This window comes from Poecilia mexicana, unplaced genomic scaffold, assembly GCF_051168715.1.
Source record: "Poecilia mexicana isolate PSO_F unplaced genomic scaffold, ASM5116871v1 scaffold_14, whole genome shotgun sequence".
Taxonomy (NCBI): Eukaryota; Metazoa; Chordata; class Actinopteri; order Cyprinodontiformes; family Poeciliidae; genus Poecilia; species Poecilia mexicana.
The window spans coordinates 9,960,403-9,970,135 of NW_028263383.1; the positions used below are offsets into that span (position 1 = coordinate 9,960,403).

The 9,733-nt window shown below is 38.6% G+C and overlaps 1 pseudogene; it reads left to right on the forward strand.

Annotated features, from left to right (window-relative positions):
* The first annotated feature begins 4,254 nt into the window (after positions 1 to 4,254).
* On the forward strand, positions 4,255 to 9,294 carry LOC148155472 (zinc finger protein 862-like; annotated as a pseudogene).
* Positions 9,295 to 9,733: the final 439 nt, after the last annotated feature.

Consider the following 9,733-nt stretch of genomic DNA (forward strand, 5'->3'; position numbering starts at 1 on the left):
AAGCACTAATCCGATGGACTGAGCTTTGTTCGAAGGTCACAATCAGTGGGTAAGGCAGCTGTGTATGATAATAGGATTTCTATCAAGCTTATGAGCAAAAACCAGTTACTGTAGCAACGCAATGTGTAATAAATGTCAGATTCAAGATGTGGCTCTTTCAGAATCCTAAATTAAACTTCTGAGACTTAGAGTAATCCTGTGCACACAGGAAGTATGTAATATCTCATCTGTCATTTGAATAACCTGGTTTTACAGTGAACAGTGCAAATATTTGAGAAAAAATATCACCTATTATCAGAAAATTACGACAACAGTCTGCAAAGGCTTTTCAACCTAGGAGGCGTAAAATAAGCTCTTGCTGGCCATTTGACTGGCAGCTGGAATGAATAAGCACCTAAAATTACTGGCACAGAGTCCAAATGACTGTGACAAATATACAATCTGTAAAACAAGAGGAAAGGAAGTTTTTACAGTAGGTGTTTGAAGAGGCAAGGAGGAAACACGATTGTGTTGTTGCCAGCAGGGACTTGGTGTTCCACAAAGCCAGATGGCTTGTGCTGGTGCTGTCTTGATTTGTCTATCTGGGGCAGCTGAGACAGATAATTACATACCTTTGTGCCAGAGGCTTGTACCTCTTTTTTTTTTTCAAGTGGTGAGTGTGACTGCTACATGTCAGTAAATAAATGTATGAATGGATGAAAACAGTAAATGTGTATGCTGAGTTGTGGTAATTTTAAATGCAAACATTTTCCAAAATCTAATGCCTCTGATTCTAAAACAGTTTGTGTGACCTACAACATCAATTTGGGCATTCTCACAAAACATTTAACTAAAGATGTATCAACCAGAATTCACCAGTTTTTGTAAAGCTTTTAATACGTTAGTACTGATTTTACTATTCATAGTATTAATTAAACTATAAGATGAAATATTAGATATTTATCCAATATTTTCCTCTCTCAACTAAATTAACATTCTTTTGTCAAAATATTTTACCTTTAAATAGCTGCTTATATCTAGACATCTCCATAGTACTAGAAATGACAGCATCTATTCAAGATTTCTGTTGTCAGAAAAATGCAAAGTTTCTTTCCAATCAGTCAACAGTGAAGGCTGGACAAGCACCAATAATTCAGCACAGCTCTAACTTTTTTCCCCTGAAGTCTCATTTATAATATTCAATTAAAAATAGAAAAAGTATCGTCAAAGTCAACAGAAATTAACTGGTACTAAATACCATGCATAAAACAAATCCATTATGATTATAAGGCAGAAGTAAACACAGCATGTTGTAACCTTCACAACTATTGTCACCCATGTGATGATGGTACTGCTAGTAGTTTCTTTTACAACAACATTTTCCTTTAAGCATTTCCAACACATCCTTTCATAGGGTGCTAATAATAATGGAAGGTGCTGGATATGGCCCCCTGCTTAAAGCCAGCTGTGAACACAAATGAATGTTCCAAGTCAGACAATATTTCAAGTGAATGATTAAAGGTTCAAATTAAAAATGGCTCATTACTTTTGGCAGAAAAGATGCACACACTATGCAACTGTGGCAACTCTTCTAAAAAAAACTGAAGGGTCTTTGAAGAATAGCTTTCTACAACTGAGGTCTGAGGCCATTTTCACAATATAAATATCCATGCAAGAGCATAAGCTGAACTGTCCCCAAATATTTTGCATATACAATGCTGCACCAGGCTACAGGTTAGAGAGATTTCCATCCAAACCTTTAACACATTGTCAAATAAATGTCCACTGATCTTTGGCCAAAAACTCTGTTTGGCTGTATGGGGTCATGGCCTTTCTTTAAGGAAATTCTTGATGCATCTTTTGTCCTGTTAGAGACTGCTCAGATTTTATTAAATTGCTTTTTTACTAACCATTTGAGTATTCGAGTAAACAAGCAGCAACATGGATAAAAAAGACCCAGGGAATTTATCACAATATAATTGCAAAGGTCAGGAGTTTTTCCAATTAATAAAAAATGAGCATAAAAAAGTAAAGGAAAAAATAAAAGGCATCAATTTTACTAACTTCCTGATGCTGGATTAAAATAATGTTGATTGGTAAAAAAAAAAAAAAATCAATGCATGTAAATGGCCAAATAAAAATAAATATCAGTTTGCAGAAATTAGTTTCAACCAATTACTTTTAAGCAATGTAGAGAAAACTTTACTGAAATAAGTTTCAGGCAGACTACACCAGTGCTCAGCTCAACAGTACAAGAAGTTCAGGGTTATTTTTCTCTCTCAGTGAAAACAGCCTCTGACAAATCACTAGTGGACCCACCACTCTGTGTCAGCTATCAATTTGTCACAGAGGTGAAGTCACCAGAGGGGCATCAAAGGCTGCCAGAAACTCCTCATCCGCACATCTGTCTAACCAGGTGTGACTCCTAATGCGTTTTAATTTGGAGCCTGAAACAAAATTACACAGCTAATTGATGTTATTGAGCTTAAACACCTCCCTGAATCTCACTGAGAATTGTGTGTGACTATAAGTGCATTTTAGGCATCAGAAGAAGAATAAAAAGCACAATTAGCCACAGAACAAGGCAACTAATTAACATTTAAAACATTCCATCAAACCATCTATCTATTGTATTCCGTCTGCCAAGATAGGATCACAAACGTATTGGCTCTAGAAAGGAAACCCAGATATCCCTGTCTTCAGCTACAACCTCAAGCACATTATTGAGAGACCTAAGGCATTCTCAGGTCAAAATGGCCATATTGTCCCTACTCCATATTGTCTCTACTCCTCTATCATCCCATGGGATGTTAAAGGAGTGCAAGAGGCTTCTTGATCTGATGTCCAAACCACCTCAAACGGTTTCTTATGATGTGAAAAAGCAGTGGTCCTCTGCTTAATAATGATATTATTAAACTTTTAAATTGAGTAAATGCTACTAGGAAAGCTGAGATGTCATATCACTCAATACGTAGAATACATACAATGGTCCCATTTCTTGAAAGCTGAAACCACCATGTTCTTCAAGCATCCTTCAAGATATACTGTACGTTTGTTAACCACAATGACCCAAAAATTCCATTTGTTTTTAGCATCCGAGGACAAATATTGTCCTGTCTTTGTGGCCTGCTACCAGGAACATGTTTAGTTGCTGAAGCAACCTCTGGCAAAGGGATTACCTCCACCTGAGTCTTATGTCTCTATCTAGGATATGGTAAATGGTTAAAGGACATTCTCGAGGTGCCTCTACTTCATGCGAGTACCTTCACTCTGGGACAAATCAGAATGTCGTTAAGCAAAGTAATTGCACCATATGTAATTTATTTTTTATTTTTTGCTTTAATTCTGTCCAACAAGTATTCTTTTCTCCTGTGTTTTAAAAAAAGTATTTAAAAAAAACTATGAAAATAGACATCAAAAAGTTAACAGAACATAGGGCACTGTTGTCTTTTTTTATGATTATTTTTTCCTTTTTTGAAAAAATACACCATTGTCTTGCTTTTCCCATCAGTGGCATTGCTTTGATAACATGGTTTCCCCCAGTGTATCATAGGCCTGGCGGCCCGCCATGCTTTGCTGCCCCCGCCGCCAGGCTAAGCGCTGCTTGTTTGTTTTAAATTACGTCATTTTTATACACTATGATGGTGATTATGAAGGTTCATGGAGTATTCCTGGTAAAATCCGTTTACGTGCAATGGCGACATCTACTGGTTAAAAGGAGAAAACACTGGTATTCTTTTTGGGGGGGGTTTCACCAGTACCCCCAAAACCACTACCTTGCTCTACCTCTTCACACGGTAACATCGACTGCAACATGTCACGGAGAAAAGGTCAAAAAACGCTGGATTCCTTTTTTTTTCGAAGTCAGAGGAATAGTGGTGCAGACGAAGAATCCACTCATTTACTTGCTGACCAAGGGGAGCGCACCGACACCTCGTTAACATTAGCCAGGCTGCAGCTAATTGAGACGGAGCCACCTACAGCTACCCCTGGAATAGGCACCTCTTTAGAGCAGAGCCACAACAGCAAACAGCAAACTAGCGGTTTTAACGAAAAATGGTTAGTTGAGCCGAAGTTCAGTGGGTGGCTTTATAAAACTGAATATGGTAAGCACGTTGTGTACTTAGTGAAAATATATAACACATTTTAATTTATCCTGAGTTAAAGTGAAATGTTGCTATTAAATTAAGCATTAGATATTCTTTTATTATTATTATTATTATTATTATTATTATTATTATTATTATTAAAGTTGTTTTTGTGGCTTTCTTGGGTATGTTTTGCCGTGTTTGCCATAATCACCGCCAGCGACCAACACAAGGAGCTTCAGTTCGGGCCTTCATTGAAGCTCCTTGTACAACGTACAGGCAAGATGTGCTGAACGCACATATAAGCTCTATCCATCATCGAACAAGCATTGAGATGGCAGCACACAAAAGCAAAAGTAAAGAGAACATAATATAAATACATTACGCTGACTAAAATGATTAAGCACCCAATAATTGAAGGTGGCATCTCTAATGTTTCTCATGTTCTAGGCTTGTCAATCACAGAGGCCTTTGAGCCAGTAATTAATATGGAGCATGAGGCAATCATTGGTGGGTTTAAATGCCTTTACTGGCTAGTAAAGCATGACATTGCCCACCAAACAAATTATGGAGCCTTGATCGATCTCGCAAAATTACTTGGATGTGATTATTTCACCAAGCTTCAGGTAAATTATTGAAATGTTTATTTTATGGCATCAACAATTTCAAAACACTGTAAGCTCTATCTGTGTTATGGCACTTTTTTTTTCTTTGTTAGATTAACAAGAGGGCCAATTATAGATCACACAAAATTATGGATGAGATGTTGGAGATCCTAGCTAGAGTTGTGGAAAAACCTATTGCAGAGGCCATCCGACAGTCGACTGCCATTGATCTTGAGGTGGACGAATCCACAGATATGTTCTTGACCAGGCAACTGGATATACATATTAGGTAATTTTACTGTGAATATAAATGAAATCTTGTTCTAGATAAAAGAAAAATAATCTTAACATTTTTTAGGTATTTAGACAGAGAAGGTAAACTTTTCTGTCAATTTCTTGACATGGTGCCACTAAATGATGGGAGGGCAGATACAATTGCAGAGGCCATCCGTGAGGTGATCTCAGTCAAAGCCATACCAACAGATCAGATTTTTGATTTGGAGACAGATGGCGCTGCTGTGATGACAGGCAAGAACTAAAATCCAAGTATAATTTGAGTTATAGTTTCTATTTGTCTCTAAATACCTGTAATGTCCATTAAGGGCGCCAGAATGGTGTTGCCAAACAGCTGACAGGCTCCTGGCCACAGTTAGTTTCTGTACACTGCGCAGCACACCGCCTTGCTCTTGCTTGCAAAGATGCTGCAGACAATGTTCCATTCATGAAGACGTTCAGAGGGCACCTTCAAGATCTGTACCTTTATTTTAGAAACAGTGCCAATCACACAGCCCTACTGAAAGCAGCTTCCAGTGTTCTACAAGTGGACAGCCTAAAAATAACTGTAAGCAATCTTGATTTTTCCTAAATATTTCAGACGTCACTGTTTGCAAAAATGGGCTAAATTTCCTGTCTTGAATTTATCAATGTTTAAAAAACTATGTGTAGGATAATTTTCCACACAATTCTCTCTGAATCTCTCTGTCCTTTGCACATCAGGAGGTGAAGGACACAAGATGGCTGCCCCAAGACAGAGCTATATCAACTCTTCAGAGAAATCTTGCAGCTGTACTGGCAAGCTCTTGCTGAGGAGGCAGAGAAAAAGGACCCTGGAGAAAGGGGCCTTTATACATACTGTGCGACATACAGGTTTGTAGCTGCCATCCATCTCCAGGCAGATGTTCTTTCCCACCTGACACGGCTTTCAAAGCTTTTCCAAAAGGAAGAACAGGGTTTCCTACAGTGTATTATAAGCCTGGCGGCCCGCCATGCTTTACTAGCCTCGCCGCCAGGCTAAACGTTCCTTGTTTACTTTTCGAGAAGAAAAAAAATAATAATAAAATAAAAAACATAAAAAAAAAATCGCTTTTTTTTTTTTTTAAGCCAGGCTGCAAGCGTCTCTGTTGCTCTGAGCATTTCACTAGCAGAGCAGATTTATCCTTAAGGATAGGTTTATAATGGATAGGTTTATAGTTTATGTATTTAAATCCGACAGCGCGGACCAAATACACAGCTGGCGCTTCTGCGCTTTGCTTCTGCGCTTTGCCTCGCGCGCTGCCGCTGCTTTACCTCACCGGGATCGCGCGCACCTCCTTTTTCTCAAACTGGACACAGGCTGACCTGTATGGCTATTTACATCAACTTACTGTGAGGAATTATGATCCTTTGGAGAACTCTAGGTAAGAGTTTAAAGCCCGCCACGTTAGCTCTGGTTGCGCAGCTCAATGTGAACCGCAGGAATAACTTGTAGCGAATTCAGAGGCGCATTGTGGAGCGGTGAGAATGATTTATCTTTGTAAACGAACAATTATATGCGCCGATTACATCTCAACACGCTGCCCAGCGTGTGGCTCTGTGTCTGTCTTCCCTGTAAAGTTTATGTCTGCGGTCCCGGTTGGCCGGACTGTCTGTGGATAACGAGCAGCGCTAACCTCATGCAGGTTCAGCCCGGTGAGGAGCTTTTGCGCTCTCCTCGGAGTCACGCATCACGCTGATTTTATATTATTTTATTATTATTTTTAGTATTATTTTTCCGGTTACACGATGCATCAAACCATATCAAATGCGTTGTCTACTTAGAGTTAATGCGCGCAGCACATGGAGATCTGACAAACTCGTGATCCTCAGGCACGGTCGAGTCCCATAAACTCGACCAACCAGAATAGTTTCTGTGACGATTAAAAACTCAACAGACACGAAATGGAACAACTACTAAAGCCAAATCTCCCGTTTGTTGCGCATCTCTGTGCAGTGCAGCAGATTTACTCATTGTGCAGGGCTGGTCCAAGGCTGCATGAGGCCTTGCACAGACTTTGAATTAGGGGCCCCTCTAGCTGCTAAAATCATCAGCACCTCTAACAGCTTCTGTGTTAGAGTTAGTGAAATATGGCAGAAGAGAGTAGTTTAATTGACCAGCCTAAAAAGCAATAAGTTATAATCGCAGTTTACTAATTTGTATTTGTAAATTCAAAGATTAAACTCACAGCATCAGATTGTTGCTATGGTAACAAAACAATCTAACTATGAATATTGTTCTTTGAAGTTTTACAAAGTAAACTTGCCAGCTCCTTAAATCTTGCATTTAAACGTTAGACAATTTAAAATCTTTTAATTTATGTATGCTGAAATTGAATTAAGTTTAACAGCATTGATAATCTCAATAAACAAGTGTTACATTTATGTATCTGTGGTCTGTTTTAGAATATTAGCGTTTATGGGGCCCCTGAAGCTCTTGGGGGCCTGACGGAGCTGCTGACTTAATTTGGATTAAACAGAAGTGCAAATTTGTTGTTTTTAGACTAGTTGCAGATTTAAATAGCATTTCACAGGAGATGTTTTCCTGTAGCATATAATTACACAGTAGTACTTTAATATTTTCTGTCAACTTAACATCTTTTAATACAAAAACACGGTAGACCGCAGGTGGACCGCCTCGACGCCCCAACCACCGGGCTGAGCAAGTTTTCTGGGGGAAACCCTGAAGGAGTCAATTTTTTGGCTATTGAGAAACATGTAAGTTGATTTTTAAGGACCAACTTACTTGTTTGTGGAAAATTATGAAAAGCAAATAAGACCTGTATCTTTAATCTATTTATTTAATTAGGTGCCTGTTGCAATTGAGGCCATTCGACAAATCAAGGAGGCAGGAGATATGCAACCTCCAGGGTCATATCTCAGTCTTTTGGAAGAAAGAGTGAAATGCCTCAGCATACAGGCAGAGGAGAAGAGAAGAAGTCACAGGGGTGATTTTGACCTCACCTCTTTTTGGACTCGTTTTCGAACTCAGGTCTTGAATATTCAGTGTTTCCAGTTACAAACTTGGAATTCTATTGTAGAATTAGACAACTAACTTTTGTTTTATCTATTAAAAATACATATTTTCACAAGGTAATGGAGCCATACTTGGACCATCTGATTGAGCATCTTGAGAGGAGATTCCCAGAGATGAACATCCTTGCTGCATTCAACATACTCAGCCCACAAGCAGTGGAGAAGGAAGAAGATGACTTTCAAGAGAACTTGCAACTGCTTGTCAAAAAGTTTCCCACTTTGGATGAAGGGGCAGTACTCCAAGAATGGACCAGTTTCAAAGTCCATCTTGGCCAAGGCATTTTTAAGGTAAATAGCAGAAGCAAAATGTCTAAGAAATTTCTTTAAAACATGCATTTTTTTATTATTCACTTTTTCTCTAAAAATAATTATTCCAAAAACATTTGTTTATTTGTTTTAGGACAAGTCACAGCTGGAGGTGGTGCGGGAAATGGCCTCTGACTTTGATGAACTGAAGCTCCTCTACCCAAACCTGTCACTACTCTCTGCCATTGCATTGACAGTTCCAGTCTCAAGTGTGAACTGTAAAAGAGACTTTTCAGCTATGAACAGGGTAAGTGTTTGATTTGTTTTTTACTTTTCTACTAGCAGTTTCTTTAACTATACATTTTATGTCAGTTCTGGTTTATTTTCAATAGATAAAGACCAATCTCAGAAACAGGCTTCAGGGCAAAAGCCTCACAGCATGTTTGCGAATCAGAATAAATGGACCTAGCGTGACTGACATGGACTTCAATAAGGTTCTGGAAGAATTCTTTACAAAACCCAGAAGGATCATGTGCAGCGATCCAACATGCAGCCTCTGCCACAAAAACTAAAAGATCAAAGCTCAGTACAGTAGAGCATCTCTCTTATTTTTTTGAGTTCTCTTTTATTTAGTGGCTTTGATGTGAGACGTGGGTTGGTGCTTTCTTTACATTTAATAATTTATGTTAATTTAATTTGTTATAAGTATGGCTTTTAAAGCAGGATTCAACTAAGTGCAATTTGTTTTATTTTGATTGTATTTTTAGTTAACAGTTTCAGAAATGTGCCTTTTTGTAAGACTGAAGTTGTGCAAATATTTGTGCAATATCCCATAATAAATATATTTCAACTTTCCTGTAAACTTCAATCACTTTAATCATTTTTTTGATGAATCGCTGGCGGCTGGCCGGGCAACGAGCCTCGCGCCACCTACCACCGGGCTTAGCCTCTTTTCTGGGGGAAACCCTGAATAATGTATTAATCATTTTATTTTTTGCTGCTGATTGATCGTTATCCAATTGCTCCCATTACAGCTGACAGGCACCTAGAGTCAATATTGACTCCCTCATGACAGAAAATATTTTTTACCAAAATGAAGTGAGAGGAATGCTGCAACCTGCTTCTCTTTCCCAAAACTTATCGTTGACATTTCTAATTCATGTACTCCGCTGCAGTTGTCCCCGTGGACATCTCTCTTTCTCTCTTTTATTGATATTTATTGTGTGGTGTTGTCTGGGTATGAGGGCTGTGACAGCTTTCTCTCTAAAGCAGCACTCGAATTGTTTGCTGCTGCATGGAAAGCAATAATGTATTTGTCACCTTCTGCCAACAGCTATGCACTCCACCGTTCATTTTTTTGTTGCATTTTTGAACAATAAAACCAAAATATGCCCTGCTTTCCAACAGCAGGTACTAAAAGTAAAATCATAAATGTGTGTAAAAAGTGCAGCTCATTAGCTCAGGGCAAGCTGGATTGTTGTTTTCTAT